The sequence below is a fragment of the Teleopsis dalmanni genome, chromosome 1 (genome assembly GCF_002237135.1).
Source record: "Teleopsis dalmanni isolate 2A chromosome 1, ASM223713v2, whole genome shotgun sequence".
Taxonomy (NCBI): Eukaryota; Metazoa; Arthropoda; class Insecta; order Diptera; family Diopsidae; genus Teleopsis; species Teleopsis dalmanni.
The window spans coordinates 198,468,869-198,488,757 of NC_051846.1; the positions used below are offsets into that span (position 1 = coordinate 198,468,869).

A 19,889-nucleotide genomic window follows, 5' to 3' on the forward strand; every position below is an offset into this window, starting at 1 on the left:
AGTATACCTACATTATTTAGAAACATCACTGATTCATGTTAGCCTGTGCTTTAGATGTATTGATATTATTACTCTCATTAAACGATAGTTCTTTAATAATTAGAACTCGTGCAAGTTTGAAGCCACCTATTTTTAATGGAATAAGACCAGCAAAAATTTTTAGAACTAATATTTTTATAGCATCACTACGACTTGACCTGTTTCAACAGATATCCCCACTAATACCGATTGCAAGCCGTTATCATTCAATAGGTTTAAGCTGCATTGCAATGCTTCTTAGAGTCTGCATTCCTTGCTGTCAACCATAAAAACTCCTACTAAATGGTCGAATATATCATTATTTTTTCTCCAGAAATGTACAGAGTACTTAAGTTATATAAATATGTATAAAAAAATAACCTATAAATACGGACTTGAACAGATTATTATTACAGCACAATTAAAACATTTAATAGAATAGAATAGAAATTAAATAGGTACTGGCTTCCAAATGGATTCCAAATGTCATCACTTTAAATATTCTGTCCTACAAATGAACTCTTACTGTATATAAGTTAGTTCTAAGTTTTTTGAATAATAATTTAATGCTAGCTGTTATGGATGGTCGTATATCAGACAAGCATAGAATCTCCTTGCTTCTATTGCAGCCTCTCTCTGTGTCACAAAAAACATAGAGGTAGAGGTGTCATCTAACTCTACGCAACGCCAATATTCACCCTAGATATAATTATCTTGCTGGGACAGCAACACAGCCTAATATGTGCTGGCAGATATATTAATAATTATAGTTTTATTTTATTGAGGAGAGGCGCTCTTCCGTTGCATTACATTATTTAAGTACTATATAATCTAATAAGAAATGTGTATTTACACAAATTATTAACATGTTAGTTCATTTCATTACTTTATTAATTTATTAGTAACGTTATTATAACGGATATTCTTACTCTATGACTTATGAGATATATGGTGCTATGCTAAGAGCACGTCTCTTTGTATTAACTTAACGATAAAGTAACTTAAGTCAAAAGAATAGTATAGTTAGTCTATCAGAAGGCGTCTTAATTAATTTATTCAACATACATTCCACTTCTTATACATGCCTAATATAAATAGCTACTTTGAGGTAAACAAGACGAAAATGTGGGTGCTTTTTTTAAAGTAAGTTTCAGTAAATAGAAAAACTATATAAAAATTTAAAAAGACTTTATTGAATGTAATTAAAAATAATTGCTAAATTTTTAACCAAATATTTAAAAATAAATACCATCTTTCCATGAAATAATCATAATATTTTATTGCATAAAATCAACTGTAATACTTCAACTGTTTTTTTAATCAAATTCAATAAAAAACACAGTCTCAATATTAATTTTATAAGAATCTTCACATAGTGTATTGCTATTGAATATTTAATGAATTCCTCGAAAAGCATACAACTGAGTATACATAATGAATATATATAAATTCATAAAAATATATCATTTGCATATATTTTCACACCCGACTTCTTTTAATAAAAATGTGTTCTCTTTCGAAGAGTATTTGAGAACAATGAATGTTTATCCACAAAATTGCATCTTATAGTTTGAATCAATTGTTCCGCTTCGAATATTTTAATAAATGTCATTTCATATATTTTTCTTATGAATGTATTTGATTCAATTTCATATAATGAAAAAATTTTGAAATTAAATAGTACACTGCTTATTATTCAATGATATTTTTATATAAGTTTATTGTATAGGTAGCAACTATGAACGTTACAGATATAATTATTTCATTTTTTGTCCACTATAATTTACTTTAGCTTGGAAAATACGTTTAAAATGACCAAATTTTAATGCCTCTAAACTAAAGTTCTTTAAGGTAACCTTTCATTTTTAAGGCGTTGGAGGAACATATTACCCCAGTGGCGTACACAGGAGTTTGCCCTGAATACATTACTGCTTTGTCGATAGCAGATCGTCTACATAATCGAATACATCAAAAATTCTTTGAGAGTTCAGTTCAAATTTTACAAATTGATCCGCTAGATGATGCTAAAAATATATATTCTGGGAAATGTTATGGTTCTGGAAAATGCACCAAATTAGAATAAAATTTACTTCGAACAAAAAAGAATCTATGTTGTTATAGTATCATCACAAAATAGTACGAACTATGCCATTATTTGTAGAAGGTTGCTAGTAAGAAAATCTTATAACCATATCAAGTATTATAGTATAATGGATAATATATATGATATGATATGATCTCATTAGATTGAATAGTAACAGCAGTATGCAATTTTTGTAGAATGGAAAAAATGTGTCACTTTTTATACAGATTCATATTAAAATTCTCTATAAAAACTTATTTTAACGAAAACGACCTGATAGCAGCATCAAATGATTACAACAAAATTGGAAAATCTTAACATAAAGCTAGAGAAACAGAATGATTGCATTAAAAATAATTATTTTTATATATTGATTTATGAATAATTAAAAATTGAATTTATAAATAATTGTGATTGGTGAACTATTGCCTCCATGTGTTCTTTTATATAAGTTAATGTAATAAAATTCTTATTTCATTTCATTCATAAATTTTATTTAGTAAAAATTTATGTGAAAAACAAAACAATTTGAAATCGCCGTCGTGTCGAGAAAATGCTGACATTTATTTGAAATTATATGAATATCTCTCAGCAACTAAACCATTCAGTCCTTATACTTTCCAGGCAGATTGAAAGTTACTTATTGACGAATAACTCAGACTTAAAGATTTTAAATCTTGTCATCATAATGACATCTTAAACTGTTTTTTAATTACATTCAGCCACACCTTCTAGACTTGAGTTTTCAGGATTTGTGATAGTAAGTCATCAGAAATTATTCCGGAAGTCCAAATCTGAAGTGTAATCATCATGTTTAAACTAAATTCTGTATACAGTCAAATGCTTAACACATCTTGGATTGAAGTACATAAATACTTTCAAGTAAATTGAAAACTACTTAATTAACTTTTACGTAGATGTCTATATCCTAAGTGATGATATGTACACAAGATGATAACACCATCCGATTTTTGGACAAAATCAAATTTCGGCATTTAGAACTAATTTCCAGACATATTCGAATTAGTTAAACATCCCGTACTTGAACCTTTAGAGTTTTTGTAGTAAATTTGGAGTTATTTATTATATATAGCCCAGAAGTCCAAATTTGAAACCAATCTTCGTGATAACTTTACGAATTGAATTTTAGATATAGCTAAGAGATATAGCCCAACTTAATTGTGAGTTACTCATTGAATCAGTTCAGTAATCAATTTTGAATGCAATCCTCGAGACAACGTTTCAAATTGGTTTTTAGAAATATCCAAGTTAATTATACATCCAGGGTTTGGTACTAGCATTTTTTTTATATTTTTTAACTAAAATTAAATAAAAAATGAATTTTAATAAATGTTAAAAAGGCACAAATAAATATGAATTTTGCACTATTATTAGTATTCTTAACTTGTTAATTTTTCTTTTAAATAGCTAAGAAGTGCATAACTAATTAATTTCTTGAATGTATATATATATATATATTGCATATATGCAATAAGTACATAATTCTTATAGAAATCTGTATGTAAGTGCTAGAGTTTTATTTATGACTTCCAGAAATTCACATCAACTACTTAATTACATAAAATTCGAAGAAAATTTAAATAGTACCTACATTATATATAAAGTTTATGTGGATATAACAAAAATTCTAACTGTCTTAAATTACTTAAATATGTATTATTAAAATATTTTAGAATCTGAAAAACTCACCAATATTATATTATTATACTAATTATTCATAATATTCACTGTTGAATCCATAACAACATGTGGTAATTTTTACATAGTCATATTTGCTCTCTGAAATTTGTTAATAGAAAGGTTCTTAAATTTTTATCTACTAAAAACATCTTGACATAGTATTAAGGTCTGTACCTTTGTTTAATGTCTTGAAAGTATTTTTATATAAAATCAATGCATTTACGGAAATTTTGTTGGAAAAGCCAAAAGTTTTGATATTTCGAAATTTACTGAACGAAATTTTTTATTAATATGAAATTTGATATTTTTTATTTAAAAAAACACTCGTATACTAAATATTTAAATATCACAGGCAACTCTTTGGCATTGAAATGTCAAAATGTAAAACAAAAAAGAATAAAATTTGGTTCCAATAATTTTTATATAGAATTAATAAAGACTAAATTATGTAAGTGTACTAGTACTTCTCTGTTCTGTTTATTATCTATTCTGTGAGGGCAAAAACAATTTGTCTATTCAAATTTGGTCATGAGAGCCGAGGCTATCTGTGCCTTCTGTTGAAAGTAATCTCATAGATCTAATATACAAGTTCCTAGCAGCTCATGAGTCAATTTTCACAGTAAGTACCATATATGGAGAGGTTCTTATACTAAAATCCTAAGCGACTGAAGACGCTTACGGCTTTTTTATACTAATCGATGGCACAATTTCATTGTCTTCGTGGTGGAATCGAAAGCAATTGTTTCAAATGCTAATAAAAATATTAAATATTTTTTTTTAAATAAATAGGCTATGATTTTATAAAAAGAAATTACCAGTAAATACAAGAATTTTTTTTTTCATATTATTTAAAATATTGGAACAGAAAACTTCAAAAAATTTTTTTTCGGCCATGTTATCAAAATTATTGTATATCGCACATATTTTTAATATATAACATTTTTCATTAAGCCACACATATATATACCTATAAGAATGAATTATAGTTCTGGAACAATATAAAGTAAGTACTTTTAAATGATAGCTTAAACTAGCTTATAGGATATAGCCAATATGAAGTACATGTTTTTTCTATCAACTTGCAGAGAGCAAAGATAATTTAATAATATAATCTATGGAAAGACTTAAAATATATCCATTTAAACTTAAAATATGAATATTGGTAAGTTTTTAAAACTAAAATAATATTTAAGTTAATAATTTTTGCCATTCACAGAGAAGTCCTGAATATAGCCAGCAGTGTTTCATATTAAGTTCACTCCAACTGATGCAAAGTAAGTGGTTGGTCTTTTTCAAATCACTTGTAAAATCAAAATATATATAATTCAACTAGTCACAAAGACAACCTTAATTTCAATAGAAATCATAACCACATTAAACAACTATATGTTTAATATTATTAACTACTATAGCTATCGAAACTTACGACATAGTTAATTGATAGTGCTTAATAGCCGACCTACACAACATGCACTACACAAACCAATTCAGTGACTAACTCTCTCTAGGATATCCATTTTAATTTTATATCTTTTGTTTATAATCAGTGATACCAACCTACACTATTGTATTGATTAAAGGAATTGGTATGAAAAACCCTTCGAATATGCCGAATGGAATCGTCGAATTTAGAAAATCCAGGGTTCAATCAGCACTTTGAATAACTTGTAAGCTTTGTAATATATTATTTAGAACGTTACGGTGCCACTTCTATATTTTAGTAGATATAAGTGAATGATTTGCAATGTGAACACTGCTGGTAATGAACAAACTTGCCGTATCTGATAACCAGTTTGAGATGTCATCATATAGGAATACGCTTGAAATCCAGACTTCAACAAGATATTCTGATTAGCAATTTTAACTACGTTTGGAATAATCAAAGCTATTCACGATGTAGTGAAGCAAAGACGTAGAGTTGTTGGACTAGATTAAACTGGATTGAGTATTTCACACGATGACCTTTTTAGCTGCTCTCCTATTTCGTCATATTTGTCTAAATAAAAAATATGGACGAATTTGTGTTGTTTTTATTGTAGAACAGTGATTAAAGAAATTATATCGGTAAAAAGTTCGATGTAAGTATATTTAATATACGTATACACATACTCGTCTGTAAAGTTTTTGTCTCAGAAAAACATATAGCATAAGTATGTCGATCAAGTTATTTCTAACAGATTTGTGGAGATATCAGGATCATTATAAGATACGCAACTATATTTAATTCATTATGTTTGGTTATATGATATCGTTTAGCCAATTTATTAACAAATCTTTTTGGGAAACAGAATTAATATTATCATTTTGTTTATATAAACGCTTAGTTAATCAAATTGTCTTTGATGACATAGTCTTTCATACTGTTTGAGGACAAAGTCCGCATCATCAGAACATTACACAACCACAACGTAAACTGATTATACATTGTAAAAAAAAATTAAAAATATGATAAGGAATAATTACGCTCTTGGCACATATGTTTACTCATATGTAGATGTTATGAGAGATATAAATAAATCAAGTCTTCCAGTTATGTGCGCTAAACATTATTGTATATATTTTACTTATTTGTTCAAAAACACGTTAAGAGACTGTTATACATTTTAATCGATTGGTCTTCAGGTATCAGGTATATGTCTTTAAGGCATCTTCAATTATGGAATTCAATGGAATTAATTTCCAATTGGGTACTTCAGTGTATTTGTCAGTATTGTCATTGTACCCATTTCAACACAAAGCTATAATATAGTATAGGATCACGTGATACAATATTCATCTTTTTTTGTTAGTTCTGAGCATATTAATAAAAAATATTTTGCTCTTCGTTCTCAATTGAGACTGGACTTTCCTTTAAAGAGCATTTTAGGCTATACCAAAGGCACAAGGAGTTTTTTAAAACCGTTGTATTCATAACCTAACCCATAATAAGCTGTGAAGGAAGTGCATGATTTTCATTATATTTTATTTACTTAATAATTAAAAAGTTGCTATATGTGATTATTAATTTTATTATTTAGACTTTGAGGAAACTTTAAATTTGCTACACTTCTGTATTTAAATATTTGCTCTTAGTGTTTACAATTTTGTTTTGTGTACTTTGCCAATTCAATTTATTTGGTTGTAAGAAGCATCTATTTTACTTGCTCTATTGTTGCAGGATATTTATTTCATTGTCATTGTTATTTTGTGCTTTAATCCTTAAATATTACTCCTGTTGGATTTAAGTGACGTTGCATTGTTAAAAGCGAAACGGCATTGCTTCTGTATCAACTTACCAGTGCGAACAGCCAAGTAGTGCTCAGAGTCACTGACGCTGATAGTCGTACATGCACTTCCCGACAGACATATTGCATTATAACTCACATTCGAACATTCGTACATTTACACATGCTCATACACTCGCAAGCACGCATACACAATAAAACACATGCTCCAGTCGCTGTTTCTGATGTGTTCCCGTACGGAACATGAATGTAATTTGAAAATAAGTAAAATTGAAATACGTGCTCAATGCGTTGCGGCAGCTGAAGGCTGAGGAGGGGCAGATGATATTACGAACGTATGTTTCGTTGTTGTAATTTTCATTATTTTTCAATTTTTCCAGCAGCTTAAGAAAAATTATTGCCATTTTTTTTTGTTTTGGAAACAAAAACAAGCTCGTAAGATATATTTTCTCTGAAGAAAGAAGAAGGTTTTTAATTAACATGTATAGGTGTTTATAGATCCATACACATACAAGTTGAAGACGAATATTGAAAGGTATAACTCTATTGTACTCCATGATTAATTCGTTTCAAGAATAATTGGCAATTGCTTAAGATAGTCGTATGTGGTACTTGTTTTTCAATAAATGAGAAACTGAAGTTAAATTGAAAGTGAAGAAATTTATTATGTAGTTGGTAGCAATCCCAGTTGGAAGAGTAAATAGAAATTAATGAAAATTTTCTAAACTATTTCATGAAATTAACATCAGTTTTATGAGAAACACCCATGATTTGCTCTGATATCATTTTTGTTACTACATGCAAGCAACACATCGTCACATAAGAGATGGACTTTCTGAAGTCTTAAGAAGTGAGCTTTTAGTGGTACTGCATAAAGTTTTCATATATAATCTTGATCACTTAGTTCATCAATAATTATAAATATACTGTATGTGAGGCTGTATGAGGTTATAGATCGCTTCGTAAAATACAGATCTACTTAAGACTTAACAGTTAAGCACTTAATGGCACTATAGAGATTTATCAAAGCTATTTGAAGCAATTTCGGTTGCGGTTAAGGTTTTTTTTAATGAGAAAACCCATATATCTGTAAGGTACACATCAAATGAAATGGAATTGTATAGTTTTCTCACGCATGCCACTTAATCCAATGACTTATGGTTTGCTCCATGCATTCCAATCATGTATATTTTTAAGGTCCTATCTATCCTCATATGCCATTTTCTATAAGTGACTTTACCTTGTTTTACGGATATATCACGATTTTTTCGCATCGCTCACATGAATTTAGTACTTGTTCCTTTTCTGTTGCTATATAGACACCAATCCAGTACATTTTGCAAATAATCTATCTATCTTATCTACCGCCTATCATATTTACAATCTTATATTAATTGCTTCGCTTTGTTCCAACAGCATCACGAATTTTTCGCATACCATAATACAGTACAGCTAACGTGACTTTACATCTACTTCTTCTGTTGCTATATGGCTACAAATCAAATATATCCTTAAAATATATTTGAGCTGTGAAGACAAACGACAATTTCACGAGATAGCTTCCGTAAACTATTACTGATCTACATCTATTAGCAGCTGGTGATTATGTAAAGCACCGTTCTATTGACCGCAGCGCTGGAGGAGATCAGAATTATGGTACTAACCATAGGTGGCCATTAAATTTGTACGATGCATTGAATTTATTTGCTCCTAAAATATTTTTGAGTGTATCTGTGGTTAGCAGGTTGTAGAGAAGCACTCACTACATATTGAGCTTAAATAGATGGGTCTTCATTGTTTTTAACGAGAAGTTAAGATACCAAATGTTTCTGAGCTATGTAAAGGCAGATGGGACTGTCATCACTAGATCCATATTTGCCTTAGCATCTGTATCTAAAGATTTTATTGGTATATTTCAAAGAATATATTAATTTAGTGACATGAAACTGACAAATGAAATAATAAATAATAAAAATAATTCCAGTTATCACTTACAGTTGTTTTCAATTGTGATTTGTAACTTAATGGAGCATTTCAAATACACAATTAATTATTTTAAATAGCAATTAAGCAATGATAATTCGTAAACTTTGACATTTTGCAATCAATTGCTTTTCACAACTCTACAAAGCATTTCAACATATTTCGCAATACTACAGTACTTTTTAAAAACTCTTCTTTAAATTGTATTATTTGAATCCTCCTATGTCAAATACAAATCCCAGCTAATCCCAACAAATGCACTTACCTGTATCACCAACAGCATTAACGTGCTCAATGCAACTCCAAGCTGGCTCGGTGCCTCGGTGCTTTCGTGTCTTGCATTGTCGTAATGGCATGTCAACGTGTAAGCCACGTCCAACACATTCGCACTCGATGGGAGCCAATAAAATCAGTATTAGCACTGCACACAATCCAAATCCTTGTCAGGTTGTTTGCTTTCCAACTGCTGCAAGCTTGTGCCGCTCGATGACAGGCAATCATTTCAATTGCAGCACACACAGCGGTGATTCATTGAAAATCACTTTAAACTGTCGTAAATTTGCACTCAAAGTCCTGTAAAGTTGTGCTTCAATAGATTTTTTTTACTATTTTTCAGCTTTTTTTTTTTGTTTTGTTAAAATAAATATAATTTTTGGTTTATAAAGTAAATTTAATTTGAATAGCATAAGAAAGTTTTTGATAAAATCAATTTAAGGCATGGTTAATATTAAATGACGTTTGTTACTCATACACCATATCGTTGGCAGTTCCAGGAAGGATTAACGTTCCAGTCATCTAGTTATCTAGCATTTTGGCGATAACCAAATTCTTCTTTTGTAGAACAGTTAAATAGAAACTGGGATAGACCTACTATACTCACATATCTGTGTATAGGTTGACCGCCCTCAAATAGAAAACAAATCTAGTGATCTCATTTAAGCAACCCGTAGAGACACTCATTGTTTTAGAGTTAAAACAATTCTAAGAAATGTAGTATTATCTTCAAATAATATGATTAACTCTTATGGAACGAAAACTATCATAGATAGACTGTGCATGCACTGCGACCTAAAAGATTTTATGTGTAGATCCGAGAATGAAATATGCGTTTGCCTTTAGTCAAGTACAGGACCTTCTATTTAAGAACATCCCAAGCTTCGTTTTTAAAATAGTTTAAGCTGAATTTCATATGAATTGGTCACTGAAGTGAAGTTGACCTTTAGCACTACTCCATTCTATCAATCTATCAACCACTTCCTGTTTCTCTGTCCAGGACTTCAGACTTGGAAGAGATAACGAAAGCAAATTTAACGGATCTCCTCAACTTCATCTGGAAAACCAAATGGTTTAACAAGGATAACAAAGACTAGCTACTCTCCTCGCCCGGCAAAATTTTTTTGAGGGCATCACAATAGCCAATATATGCCTCCGAGTGAAAGTGCTGACAACTGTCAGCACGCGTCTTCCGAACCTAACCTAACCTATTTAAATATTAATATATTAAAAATTATCTATGTAGATTAAAATCTGATATAACAGATAATTTATAAAAAATTTTTAAGCTACACTTTTAATATTATTTTAATCCTGCTGAATTTCATATTGTCATTAAAACTGATAGTTATGCATATTATTTTTTAATCTAGTGCAAACTACACAGCAGTTAAATCTCTTTAAGTGTTCTACAAATAACAGAAGACATATAAGTCTTCCACAAATTATTTATTACAGAATATCCTTTTAATGTACTATTTCCACATATTAGCCATAGGTTACATATGTACTTCTTCTCATTAATAATTTATCAATATTTTCATCAAGAAAACCAATAAATGCTCATCACTCACTACAGTTATTTGAAAAAGGTGAAGTGCTTAAAAGTGGAAGCCCTTTAAGTTTAAAGTATGAATTTCTGTTGTTATTCCACTTCGACTTAAAACTTCCTAACAAATACGTACAAGTGTCGTTTGTATTGTTTAATTTACGAGTTCATTTATTCTAATGTTTCCGGGAATGTACCACATTTTGTCAATTTGCTTGTGACATCAAAATAAATGTTCAAAGTTTCCAGTTTAAGTTGAAAAGTTCGTTTCAGCAAAATTTGTTTAAAATTATTTAAATTTCCAGAATATGCGATAACTTTGGACTTTTGGACTAAAGAAAAAATTTTCACAATATTTCTATTTTTAGTAAATCCTTCTTCAATTCTTTAAATAAGAGAGGTTGTAATACTAATGTATTGGAATAAATTACAAATTTCTTATGAAATCTGAATTTAAAACTTTTATAGAATAATTAAAATAATTATTTTTAAAAACTTAAATTTTATTTAAAATGTTTTGCTGATTTAACAACTATGCTTCGCCTATTAGCTCCTATGGCCATCATAACCACGTCAGGCTATGTCAAAACTCCCTTTTGTTGGCCAATTCTAGGCGCTTTTATTTGATTGCTTTTTGAAGGAGTCGAATTCTGTGCAAAGAGGTCAGATTCAACAGTAATACCAGGCTAGGGCAGATCGTAATAGACAATTCCCTTCCAATCTTAACAAACACTCAACTCAGTTAACTGTCAATCCAGGCTTTGAAGTCGTTTGTAGATAGCCACCATCCTTTGCCAATGATAACTTACATTGAATATTCTCATATTCAATCCTTTCTCTATCATCTGTAATGATTCTGTTTAGAAATAGGTCAAAACCGTTGCCTTTTAGCGGAGTTTGATTGATGGTAATTTAATCAATTAATAATTTTTTGCGTTAGTTAATGTGGTACACAAGCATATTTTTGAATCCTTTTTTTTTGTAAATAATTCCAAATTATCATGTGCTTGAAAGATATTTTTAAATTAATATAACGTTTTACAAGAGCGACGAATTACAGAGGTGCTTTCACAAAAAAATGTAGCCTGAAATGTCACCTTTCAAATACATGTTCGTCTGATATAATCGGATTTATCTTGGTAGACATAGACATAGTCCCAACACCAACTAGTAAGAAAAAAATCTCAAATCCTTTTTCTATTATCCAATATTCATCTTTATTCCAAACAAAATCTTATTGCTACACAAGACTACAGACATTTCACTTGAGAGTTTTGGGTCAGAGCTTTGTCGTTTTTAAAAAAAGCCCGGATCTATTGAATTTTCAGACCACACACTATACCATACAGTGACTTTTAATGGATGAATTGGTGTTTTGTTGATTTTAAATGCCCGACATGTGACAATTTTATTTGTTGAAATATGATCGTAAATTCTTTTTGACTTCGAATTAAACTACTTTACTTACAAGTTTATCTTGTTTATATTATATGTTCTTCTTACAAACTATGTAGTCTAAATGAAAGCTTTTGCTCTATTTTATTTCAAACAAAAGTTTCTTATTAACATTTTAGTATCATCAATATGCAATATTTTATCCACTGAACCAATTTGCATTTCTCCACATAATATCTTGAAGTCTTATATGGTTAAGGATAAATAGGATAAGATTAAAATTATCTATCACAGTTTTAAGAGATAAATAAAAATCAACACAACGTGATTTATAGTCCTTAAATATAAAACTAATTTATCTATTTTTTATGGTTTTCTTATCCGCTGAAGTAATTTTCCCTATTTTCTATGATTATTTGTTGAGAAAGGATAACGAATGGTTTCAAAAGCTGTCCAAAGCTTTAATGCAACAAAAGCACAAGGTGGAACGAAGAAGCAGTTGAATATAAAAAATCTAAATATGATAAGCAAGAAAGAACATTCCCATTAGAACTTTACTTTTCATTCTTAGTCAATAAGCAAATAAAGGTATTTCAGTTATAATTATGGTATAAACTTACTCATATGTATAAAATCATAAGTCCATTTCTGAAGGATTAATATGTTAACAAATGTATTTATGTTAAGTTAGTAACATAATCTATGTTATTACTGTAATTTTACATAAATTTATGTATATTTATGCCGCACATGTGACAATATAATAAATAATAATAATATCGTTACTATCTAAGAACTATTAATATTTAATATTAATACTATTATTTTTATTTATAGTTAAAATAACTACTATTAATTTTATCATTCGTTAAAATTAGAACTATTGATATTATTAGTTAAAATTAGTAGTATTAAACAAATTACTTTCATATTTTCTTATTTATTCACTATTAAATATTAAATGTCAAGCACTAACTGACGATAGCAAAGTGCATAAAACAAAAAAGGTTTAAGTATATGATAAATACCGCAGAGCGCCATCTGACGCAAGTAACAGAAAATGCTTCATTATTTATTGTGAATGGCTAAATAATAGCATTGAAATATTTGTTGTGAACAGGAACATTATGTTAAGATAACTGTGAACTCTGAAATAAATTGTATGTTATGTATATTGTGAATACAATTTTAATGTTTATGTTAATTAACAGAACCCTCAAACAGAATATGTACAGGGATATATTAATAGAACAATTGTATTTACGCTTATCTGTAAGTGAAAGTTAATCTGACTTTTAAATGTTAACTATTTTAACATTGAGAATGTTAAGTTTATTTTTACAGACAGAACTTAACCTGTCGTCTTTTTGTCTTCGCCTTAAATTGATATTCTACCGCTTACAATGTACCTTCTGCTCAAAAAGTATCCGGATTTTATTGTTTGTTAACTACCCCTTAAGTAAACACGGCACCACTATCATCGCTCAGGAACCATATTCCTCAGATCTGGATCCGTGCAACTTTTCCTGTTCCCGAAACTCAAATTGCCCCCTTCGTGTTAAGCGTTTTGAGTCGATTGAATCGGTAAAAGAGAATTCGTTGAAGGAATTAAAAGCTATACCTTCACGGGACTACGAAAAGTGTATGGAAGATTGGGTTAAGCGTTGCCATATGTGTATCGCTTCAGAAGGAGCATATTTTAAAGGAGATAAATTAAATTTGAAATAAATTTAAATTTGTTTTATTTACAAAATCCGAGTACTTTTTGAGCAGAAGGTATTTTCTGTCGTTTATAATTGGATTACTATTTTATTTGTATTTGTATTTTATTGTATAATATATACAATGGTATACATTTAAATTAAGTTATCTGAATTTTTTAAAGATCACAAGAGAAAGTGTTGCAAACACAAATAAAAACAATTCAATGCTGTTTTATGTGCTGTAGAAAATAATATGTTTGTATGCGAAACAATCATTTGAGTGAATAATAATATTAATTCAATGATAATAATTCAACGTAAATAATTCGATAATAATAACTCAAGGCAAGAGAAATTGGAAATTGAAATTTTGTTTATTTAATTATTGATTTGCAACATAATTGAGAAAAAGGATATATCAACACAAAAATGAGTTATGAGAATCTTTTTAATACCTGATGTAAATAATATTGTTTGATATATACCATATTCTACAATAACATATGTGAATTATATAATGTTATGTATATATTTCCAGAGGTTATACTTATTTAATGTTCCCGTAGATTTTTGTGAAATTATTAATATAGCTTTTCTTTTGCAAATCCAGCAACATAATAATGAACATATGAAAATCATCCATTCTCAGATTCAGCAGTTGAGAATATCCAGAAAACATTTTATAATAAATACCTCTATTCATGGTGGTTTAATGGTGGATTCTATACAATAATTTTCAGTAGTAATGTTACTAGTAAAAATATTTATGCTTAATTTCAAATACAAACAAAATCCAATTTGTCAAAACTTTAAATTTTATTTTGACAAAAAATGTAACGACTCAATATATCGTTAAGAAGTTCATCTTCTACAGTTGAACTGAAGGAGACAATTTTGAGACACAATTAAAGTAAGAGTTTTTCTGTTCATCAGAAGTTTTCAAGGGTCAATCAATAATAAGACTTTTACGAAATTTGAACCCCTCTTACTTTCATCTCAACTCTTCTATTAAAAAATTTGGTAGAAAAATCCATACATTGCTGCGAAACTTTCTATTGACTCCGTCTCTGAATTCGATGACATCCTAAGAAGCAGGTACTACCAGTCCGAGTCTCTCTTCCAACAAACTGGCAATGTGAAGTGTAAAATACCTAGAAATTTTTACAAGTAAAGTTTTAACTCAATTGATTTTGTTTATAGTATCTTAGATCACTTTTCGTACTCAAGTATTACCCTCATATATGGTTGTCAGCACCTGTAAACCGTATACAACAACAACGTTCCAAAGAACTTATCATCACATGAAGGTTTCATTGGGAATCCTTTTTCAAAGATGAGATAAATGTCGAAGCAAGTAAAGTATATTTTCGGTTCTATTGTTTAACTTCTTTAAGAGCCGTGATTTAGTTAAATTCGGTATGTAGTCACGTCCGTTATAGTTATGTCCTAGTTTTGTTAGTAGAAATAAATGAATGTTACCTTATTATTATTATTAAATATTATTAATTTAATAATAATATTAAAAATATTGAATGAACAATCGTTTAATTAGGAGGTCTACAACTTCTGTAGACACTTAAATTCACAGTGTCCTGTGTAAAGCGATCTATATATATATATATATATATATATATATGGAAGGTTAATTCTTCATCCAAGAAACTGGAATAGTTGTAAAAGAAATTTGAAAGGTTAGTCTTTGCTTCTAGGAACTGAAATTGTTATATAAGGGAAATGATCCAGTTTTAATATTGGCTAAAAAGGGTTAAATGATTTCATGCACCCAGAAAAAAAAACTTCTTATATGTAAATATTAAAGATGGGTCACCTTCCCGTTTCACGAATCAACGAATCATCATCCATACTTAAGTAGCTTTGTTTTGGGATATCATAACAATTTCATTACTTTCTATTCCAGTTTTTATGTAACATTAAAAATAAGAATTTATTGACTTACCGAGTTTTTAATAATTGTAATTTAAAAATTGGATAAACACATCGTAATTTCACGAAATTTCTTAAATGATTTATAACACATATTGAAAGACGTCTGTGGAAGAATATAGAAATATTTAAATAAACACATTTTTATGTAAATTATGTACGCACAAAGAAGAAAAGAGTACCAAAGAGGTGCTTCAATATCTTCTCACTTATGATCCTAATAACTATTCTAACTATTCTTCTTAATGGAGAATTCAAAAGAATATGTCTACTACATGTCATTTTAACGAAGGAAGGATAAATATGTCTATTTATATGTCATTGTCGAAGGTATCACAAGCATTTCACTTTAATAATAATGTGTCATAAGTCTATGGATTGATTTAAAACTTCGATCACAACTTATATAAGTTAATATGTATATATTCGCATTATAACGAAATATGGGCCATATATTTTATATGCCATGATTAGACGAGTAAGATAATACACTTCAAAAATCAGCTGTTTATTTATATGGAATATTTTAAGGAACTACATATCATTCTAAATTTTATCTGGTATGATAAAATTTTATTTCGAATAGAAATATGATAAGTGTATCTAAAAATATGTGTATATGTTTTAAAAATCTTGTACATTCTCAACTTATGTTCACGGAAACAAATCAGAGCAAAAGCAAATTGAATACATGATTGTGATTATATCAAGTACGTCCGGTACTTGTATTTTCTATTAGTAAATTGTTAATTGTAATGATGTAGTCCTTGGATATTAATGTTATAAGTTAGGAGATAATGCACTGTGACCTAAATAGCATTTGTGCAATCTTCGTGAATCCAGATTATTACTTCGGATTTGATTTTCTTTACAAAATTATTGGAGTTTAATGGATTTTTACTACGACCTAGAGATCTATTGTGTAATATCTCTAGAAATTGCGATTCTGCACCTACTTCGAAATTTTTGTCAAGTGGTTTAAATACTTATCTTGCTACTTATCTGTCGATAAAGTCAGCAATAATCAGTCTATCATATATTAAAGGTTATCAGCAACAAAGTTTACAACGATGTTATGTAAAATATATAAAATATATATTGTATGTTATATATCTATATATATGTAGTAGGATACTCACCAATACGTGCACTGGGAAGTAGTATCGATCTCGTACATGGATCTTATAAATATATGAAAGGGTCATTAGATATTTATATATGTAAATACACAATATATTTACTTACTTTTTATGGTAATACGTATTACTCCTAAATATTAAGTTACTAACTAAATTTGACTATATTATTTATTAAATATATCGTTTCTTATTAAAATATTTTCTGTAAAAAATATGGAAAAAATACTTTTGTTAATAATGTTAATTATTTTAATTTATAATTAATAATTATTAAATAAAGTGACACTTTTTTTAAAATTTGCTTAATTAATTAATAAGCAACTTTTGTTAACTTACCAATTCTTAGTAAATGTAGTGTGTGTTGTTTTGTATGTAAAATAAATGCAAATTTTGACATTTCTTTTTTAATTTTGATAAAATTCCAAAAAAGTTAACAAGAAGAAATTTTTGAAGTTTTCTATTCGAAAATATATTTATTTATGAAATACAATACATTTTATTTTACCTCAACATTTTTTTGTTCAATTCAAAGCCAACTACTCTAAATTAAAATTTGTTTAATAAAAAATGATAATTGATATAATGTAAAATTTTTTTAAGATATAAAATCTTCTTAAACTATTGTTTTAATAAATAAAAATTAAGAATAACAGCTAGCCTCGTAGCCAGAAAATAAATTCGTTGGGGTGGTGGGATAATTTCAGTAATTAGAAAAAACATTTTATATCAGAAAGTAATCAGGATTGAATTGTTATATACATATATATAAAAATAATCTTCCGATTCAATTTAGGATTTCAAACTTCCAAGTTTCTCCAGCTTTCCGTTGGTTAGGTACCTGCAAACAGCCAAATATGGATGCCATTCCTCTTAGAAAGAAGAACTAAGCAGCACATATCAAAATTCTACATATCTTATAAAGAGAGATATATATTAAATCAAGATGTTATTGGATCAAAATCCAATATATATTGTATAATCGCCATTATAAATGTATCCACTTTCATCTGACTATAATCCCTATAGCCATTTTCTTCGAGAACAATGGAATCAAATACTTCACTCATTAATTACTAGGAACCAACAAATCAAAAATAATATTAAACTGAATGGGATGTCTAATTCATATCCTATAACTTCTCGAACCTTCTTCCGACCAAGTAGAGACTATTACAATATACGAGAGCAACAAATTGCTTTATAAACAACTTCTTAAATGCTCTAACATCAAATTGATTACTTATTCAATCACAGCACATATACCTTACCACTGTTTTGAAGCTGCAATATTTCGAGAAACTCAGCAATCATATGTATTGTAAGGTTTCTTGATCTTTCTTCTATTATAAAGATTACTGTTGTCATATATCGTCTATGAAAACATATACGCTTGTTTTCAGTTTATGGGATCCCGAGCTTGATGGGTAAGGTATTTTGACATACCATGGTATTTCGACGACAATATAAAAAATTTAAATATTTGTTGGTAAGACCCTTGAGTCCATAGTCGATCAGTTTGAGTTCTTCAAATGGCTTTTTTGTCTTTAATTATTCACGATGCATTTCAAAAAGAAAAAAGCAAATTTCAAAATTTTAAAAAATTTTTGAGATAACAGTCTTTGCCTACTAATGATTTATTTATTCCGTATTAGAAATAAATATTAGATATCATATTGGGAATACTGTCTATTGAGGTCGACGACTCTTCATCTGTAAAATAATATTTAATTAATTGTTATTAATATTAGAACCAACACACTTCTCTCCTCACTTATTTAATTATTTTCTCAAGTCAATATCCACGAATAAATTCCAATTCGTTGAGTTATCAACGCCCACTAGAAAAGTGTGTACCCATCCGATATCTCAAAAACAGAACGAGTATTTCAGCGAATTTCATAAAAACATTGCACTGGGAATTAGCAATGTTTACGTGACTTGCTTTTATAGTCACGAGTGTTCAAATATTTAGATCGCAGATAAGATCTCGTAAAAAAAAAACAATTAATTGATAACACTAATTCCATACTGGTGGCAACGGAGGCTCGTCAAGTTGTTCCACACAACCTCACAAGCTCGGTTGATGATAACGAAGTGGAAAAATTCTAATAGAGAGACGGCACTTGATTAAATTATCTGGTAATTAACATTTATGGTAGGCCTTCCGTTGATTATTTTTGGTATTATGTGATAATTAATATTAAAATAAGTCACGTTTTTCAAGGAATTCTAAATTTAAAACTATTGATTCTAAGTCTGAAGATCGCAAACTACAATTGAACACAATTCATAACAGCAGTGAGTAATATCGAGAAATAAGATTACTGAAGTGACCGTTGTTCAAATTTTCCGGGAGGTACTAACGACGTGTGATACATTACTATTTTCAAAATTTTAATATTATTACTGTGTTATATTTGTACCAAAATGATAAATCTAATTACTGTTATAACCGGTTAAAGTCAATATAAAGTAGTTCAGATTGGATGAAATTAGTAAATACATGACTCAGGTAAGCACAGTGATGATATATTCTATATAATACTTCGTTAATTGTACAAAGGAAATAAAGTGAGCTTTTCTAGTGAGTCCCTAAAAAATTGACACTATCTGCTTGGAGTATTGGAGCGCTTTTCAGTGTAATTGATAGTAAAATACTAGTCTTAAGAGAGAACATCACAAGGCTGGATGTTTAATTATTAATTTCTGAACGTTATTTTGCTGGCCAAATTTTACAGAATGGCTATGTGGTTGGTAAAAGTAGAAGTGATAAGGCGATGACTTGTCTTAAAAGAATTTCTGATAAAAATAATACATACAAAAAAGAGGCTCAAGGATTAAGAGGCCCTGATTAAGTTTACCTGATTAAGTTTGCGC

At 28.8% G+C, this 19,889-nt stretch overlaps 3 long non-coding RNA genes across 4 annotated transcripts; 1 reads left to right on the top strand and 2 right to left on the bottom strand.

Annotated features, from left to right (window-relative positions):
- Positions 1-3,100: 3,100 nt before the first annotated feature.
- On the bottom strand, positions 3,101-4,089 carry LOC119673762. Its single transcript, XR_005252175.1, has 3 exons — positions 3,977-4,089; positions 3,812-3,901; positions 3,101-3,420 (listed from the first exon to the last, which is right to left on the bottom strand). It is a non-coding gene; the product is annotated as an uncharacterized LOC119673762 (long non-coding RNA).
- Positions 4,090-4,706: 617 nt separating this feature from the next.
- Positions 4,707-5,808, top strand: LOC119673773. Its single transcript, XR_005252176.1, has 5 exons — positions 4,707-4,805; positions 4,888-4,964; positions 5,019-5,076; positions 5,350-5,469; positions 5,524-5,808. It is a non-coding gene; the product is annotated as an uncharacterized LOC119673773 (long non-coding RNA).
- An 8,913-nt stretch (positions 5,809-14,721) lies between these two features.
- On the bottom strand, positions 14,722-17,444 carry LOC119673784. Of its 2 annotated transcripts, none has more exons than XR_005252178.1 (6): positions 17,349-17,444; positions 17,119-17,214; positions 17,013-17,054; positions 15,887-15,979; positions 15,163-15,375; positions 14,722-15,080 (listed from the first exon to the last, which is right to left on the bottom strand). It is a non-coding gene; the product is annotated as an uncharacterized LOC119673784 (long non-coding RNA). The 2 variants fall into 2 exon arrangements; XR_005252177.1 differs by having other exon boundaries at positions 15,152-15,375.
- Between the last annotated feature and the right edge of the window lie 2,445 nt (positions 17,445-19,889).